Raw genomic sequence first — 6,128 nt, 5'->3', positions numbered from 1 at the left:
TTTTTATTTTTTAGTGAAACAGAGTCAACCAAAGGAGAGAATAGAGATGCAACTAATAATTATTTAGTAGAGTAATGCCTTCAGAAATGCTTCTCAAACCATAAGTGCATACAAATTGCTTGAATAACCTGTTTAAAACACAGATTGGATTCGGGAGGTCTACATGGTGAATGCGACTCTACATTTTTTAAAAGCTCCCAAGTGATACTGATGCTGGGAACCAAACTCTAGGTAACACTGTGTTAGAAACCGTAGAAAAAGGTGAGTCTAAGTAAATAACAATAAGTATGTTTATTCTGTCAAGGAGAATTCCAATTTCCATAGACAGGTATACAGACAGATGAAGATAGAGAAACCTAAAGGCAAAAAGGAAGACAAACAAAAGTACTCTCATTGGAAATCCTCTCTTCTCCCAATAAATAGACGACATATTACTTAAGTATTAGAAATTGGAGAGTGGGCTGGGTGTGGTGGTTCACACCTATAATCCCAGGACTTTGGGAGGCTGAGCCAAGCGGATCACTTGAGGTTAGGAGTTCAAGACCAGCCTGGCCAACACGGTGAGACCCCCATCTCTACCAAAAGCACAAAAAAATTAGCTGGGCATTGTGGGTGCCTGTAATCCCAGCTACTCAGGAGGCTGAGCAGGAGAATGGCTTGAATCTGGGAGGCGGAGGTTGCGGTGAGTGGAAATCACACCACTGCACTCTGGCCTCAGCAGCAGAGCAAAACTCCATTTCAAAAAAACAAAACAAAACAAAAAAGTGGAAAAGTGACCTGGGCTTGCACAAATAGGAAATGTTTTCAATCAAGTGATGTTGAAACGGTCATAGGAGAGCAGTTCTTAACTTCAACTGACCACTAAAATCACCTGGAGAGTTTTTAAAAGTTCAATGCTCAGACCACACACCAGGCCAATTAACCAGAATCCCTTGGGGTCTTTCCAAGGCATTAATATATTTTAGAGCTTCTTAGGTGAATCCACTGGACATCCAAGGATGAGAATTGTACCCATATCAATTTGACAAAAGCTAACAATTTGAAGCCAATGGGAGCTATAGCTCTCTGCTAGAACCTTGCTGCTGGGAGGTATGTTACCATGACAGTAAGACTCAGGCTGAATTATTACATGTTTATCAGGTTCAAAAACAGTTAAAGTCATGTTAATGTAAACTAGATGAAGTCTTAGCTATTTAGCCTTTTAAGCACTCCAACTATTGCTGGTAGGCCAATTCAAGTTCTTGACTTCACCACACAGAATTTGAGAGGAAGTCCAAAGCAAGAGGAGGCAAAGTTTGTTGCAAAGCTAAAAGAGAGGCCGAGTGGGCTGCTCAGAGGGAGAGACAGCAGCTAGTGCCTTAAGAGGACTTCCTTTTATGGGCATTGTGTTATGGGAGTTGTTTATACATATTCGTTCATAAAATACCAGTGAGGTCAAGTTATGCAAAGGTGGACCTGCGGTTGGTGCAGGGGCTCAACATCTACATATCCCAACACACATCTCATGCATCATTAGCGTATAAAATCTCACCTAGGGGTCTGTTTTTTACTATCCAAATGAGGAAAATTTCACTGTAAGCTAAACCTTAACCCTAGCTGCACTGCATGTGTGGACAAAGTCCTAGATTCCCCCCACCTCCAGGCAGGAACTTGTGGTTTTTTGGGCTTTTAGTGTTGATTGGCTGGAGACTGGGGAAGCTACACCAGGAATAAGCAGCTTTTGTTCTTTCAGGGGCTCTACTAGGTATCAGGAACCTATAACCATCTGGCAGTCCCATAGGATTGCTTATCTTGCAAAAAAGTTTCTGAAGCAGGCAGTGCAAGAGAAAGGAGCCTGCTGTGAAAGGGGCTTCATACAAAGTGACAAGTTAGGATCACCTAACTTTATAGTTGGATCAGGAGACAAAATCTCCTAGCAAGTGAAAGGGACAAGTCTTAATAGGCCGCTGGAACTAGAGTGCTCCTACAAAGCTGTTAGCGTGCTGAGCTATTCAGATTTTTAGATCTCATTAATGATAACTGTACTTCTTATTTTTAACCAATCATGTATCTTGTATAACACTCATTTAGATAATGAAAATTTATTTTTACCATTCCTTATGTTAATTAAATTCTCTTGCGTAGATTTAGATAACACTAATTGAATGGCTTGCTATACTTGTGGCTGAAGTGTGGGCCTTTGATTAAAGTCTTTCAAATGCTAATTAAACACCCTTGAATTGTAAACAACTCATTCTGTTTCTTAAAATTTAAACACTTCTTAAAACGTTGATTGAAGTTAATCTCAGCAAATATCATCACTGAGTGCTCAGTGACTGAGGGCCAGAGTTGCAAGACTTAGGACAGTGTCTTACAAAGCAGAATCAGACTGAATCCCACACAATTCCAAATGATCTGCCAGATAGATTATTCTAGTAAGAGATTATCTTATTTATACACATCTGAACCCAGGCTTCATCCCTGCTTTACATAAAAATATAAAGTGTTTCTGCATTATGTTGGGGAACTCTTAATTTTTCAGTATTGCAAGTGACATGTGAGTCAATGGACAATACTTTGTATTGTTCAAATATTTATCAATAATTGCTTATAATTTCAGAAAACAATGTCACCAGTAGCAGTGTTATTTGTACTAATTGAGTCATTAACACAGCATCCCTTTATCAGTCTGCATTGTGACTGTTGCCATCACAGTAATATTAAACATTGCTGAAACATTTAGCTATTTCATTATGCTTTCTGGTACAAGTTGTACAGGATCTTTTTTCAAATAAAATGCACTTAACTGTATTGTAACTTTCCTTTGATCTCTTTTTTAAGTTACAGCTATATTTCATCCTACGTTGCAGTAATTCAATTTTTAAAAAATTTTTTAGAGTAAGTAGGTCATGCATTTATGAATTCTATTTCATAATAGTGAAAAGAGAGTTAAAAATATTGTGCTATTGGTCTACCCTGAGCTATTTTAAGGTAAATAAAGATAATATAAAAGTTTTAAACAAAGTTACTGAACAAAGGCGTGCACACTGAGAACTCAATAAAAAGAACAGACAGCATGTTTTCAAAGTAGAGCTAATTACAATGTTTTGTGACGTTTTTCATCAATGCTCATTACTTGGTCCATAAGCAGTTTCTCCTGAAGAATATGACAGAAAAACAAAAGATGAGAATCATTTTGAATAAGTTTCTGAACTCATCTAGCAAGATTGAGAAGTATGTTAGAAATAATAGATATGTAGATAAGTGTGGAGAGAATGAATTTAAAAATTTGTCCTCTGTGAAAACAACACCACAGTTAAACCGGCAAGAAAGACTTCAATGAACATTATTGCAATAAAACAGAGAGACACCAGATTACAGTACAGAAGCCTTCCCCCAACCTTATCCACAGAGGATAGGTTCCAAGAACGGCAGTGGATGCTGAAACCTCAGGTAGTAAGGAGCCCTTTAGGTATATACAGTCATGTATTGCTTAATGAGGAGTATATATTCTGAGAAATGTGTCAATAGGCAATTTCGTTGTAGGAACATCACAGAGAGTACTTACACAAACCTAGATGGAATAGTCAACTACACACCCGGGCTATATGGTGTAGCCTATTGCTTACAGGCTACAAATCCGTATAACATGTTAATGCTGTAGGCAGCTGTAACACAATGGTGTTTGTGTCTCTAAACATAGGAAAGGTAATGTGTTGTGCTGCAACTTTACACTGGACAACAGGAATGTTTTAGCTCCATAATCATTTTTTTTAAGAGATACGGTCTTACTCTGTCACCCAGGCTGAAGGGCAGTTGGGTGATCTTAGCTCACTGTAACCTGGAACTCCTGGGCTCAAGCTATCCTCCTGCCTCAAGCTGTCCTACTGCCTCATCATCCCAAATAGCTGGGACCACAGGCATGCACTATCATGCCCAGGTAATTTTTATTTATTTATTTTTTTTTTGTAGAAACAGGGTCTCACTATGTTTTCCAGGCTGGTCTCAAACTGTTGGTGTCAAGCAATCTTCCCACCTTGCCTCCAAAATGTTGGGATTGCAGGCGTGAGCTACCTCACTAGGCCTCCATTATAAATCTTATGGGACCACCATTGTGCGTATGAGCCTTCGTTGACTGAAACCTTATTATGTGGTACATGACCACTGTTTTCCCCTATACATAAATACCAATGATAAAGTTTAATTTACAAATTGGACACTGTAAGAGATTAACATTAATAACTAATAATGATATACAACAATTATAACAATATCCCAGCATCACTACTCTTGTTATTTGGGGCCATTATTAAGTAAATAGGCTGACTTCAACACAAGCATTGGGGTACCTCAACAATCGATCAGATAACTGAGATGGTTTCTAGGTGACTAATGGGTGAGTAGCACATACAAGGTGCATATACTGGATAAAGAAATGACTTATGTGGTGGGTGGGATGAAGAGGGGTGACACAAGATTTTATCACACTCCCAGAACACTCTGCAATTTAAAACTTATGAATTTTTTATTTCTGGAATTTTCAGTCAATATTTTTAGACTGCAGTTGACTGTGCATGGGTAACTGAAACCAAGGAAAGTCAAACCATAGTTAAAAGGTACCTGTGGTATGAACTCAACTACATTGAAACAGAGGGCAGGACAGTTCTTGAAAAGCCAGGGAGGAAGGTCATAGGCAATTTGTGTAGCCAACTGGTCTTACCCAAAAGAAAACTTTCTCATAGTTTCATAAAATAGGTAGTTTTATAACTTTGAGCAAGGCAGCCAACCAAATTAGGCCACTACACTCCCATAGAAAGCAGGAGATGGGGTGCTATCTGTCTTAATGTTACATTTTAAAGACATGGCAAACAGATCCTTCAGACAATCCTGAGTTGTAAAACTGGCAAGAGCCTTTTAAAAAGATTTACTTCTCAAAGGGGCAGAAAAATAATTTACAATTACAGATTTTCTAAATAAAATGCTCTAAGGAAAGGGAGGTCAAGACCTAGAGTCAGAAAGAAGACTGCCTAAAGTTTAGTCAGGCAGAGGGAAACTGTAAGGTCACCTTCAGATTAATCACCCTAGAAACCATAAACTTATTCCAATAATCCCTAATACCTTATTCTCAGCCAAAAGGTATTGAGAATTCTTTTGCTGGATGAGGACAAACTGTGTTTTGCATCATTGTTCCATTTTTTGTTCTTATTCTCCTATTAAAATTTAGAATAAAATAAAATAAAATAAATTTAGAAGATAAGACAAGGAGTTTTCCATATAATTTTTGTCAAGTGTGAAGAAAATGCCATTACTAGTGAAAATGTACTCATGGATAAGTTTTAATGTGCCTGTTAAAAAAATGTTATTGTACTATATGTGTATGTTAACATACAGTATAAATGTCACATTTTATTGATATATTAGTATTATCCTAAATGCTACAACTGTATCATGATTTGCCTTGTTACCATAAACAACATTAATAATCATTTAAATGACTGGGCAATAAATTTAATTTTCCATTTTAAAATTTATGTTCAACAGGCAGCACAAACATTTTATATACTCCCTTAAGCTAATATATTTCTTTTCATTTAAAGAAATGAATGCTACACTTTCATTTAAAGTAGATTTTCATTTATACAATACTCTATTGCCAAAGCACTGAGGGCTTACTTCAGAAATATGCATTGCATTTTTTAAGTACAGGAAAGTATATTAAAAAGCTCCCATTATTATCTCTACTTGAGAATATATGTTTGTACAAGACTTGAAGTTGAACAATATGTTTTTTATAAAACCATTAAGCAAAGATTCATTTATCCCTAAGGATAGAAATAGTTGTAGCAATGTAGATTTGGCTTTATGATAGATCTAATATTTCTAAATTTGCAGGTAAGTTCTATTAGAGTTTTCCCCAAGAGTATCCCCAGACACTAATAATAAATATTTGAAAAAGATACTGCTATTTTTTCTCTCTCTTTCTTATCACTTATGTGCCTAATCTACCCTTCATATTTTCCCATAAGTGATTCATTTAAACACAATTCTTAACAATATAGCATTTAGGACACATAGTGCATTTTCTGAATAAAGGAACAAAAATATGTGTTTTCCCTTTCGAATGTTTTTGCTAACGTTTCTTATTTAGT

Source organism: Sapajus apella, unplaced genomic scaffold (genome assembly GCF_009761245.1).
Source record: "Sapajus apella isolate SASKATOON/1434 unplaced genomic scaffold, GSC_monkey_1.0 scaffold28, whole genome shotgun sequence".
Taxonomy (NCBI): domain Eukaryota; kingdom Metazoa; phylum Chordata; class Mammalia; order Primates; family Cebidae; genus Sapajus; species Sapajus apella.
This window is presented reverse-complemented; position numbering follows the sequence as displayed.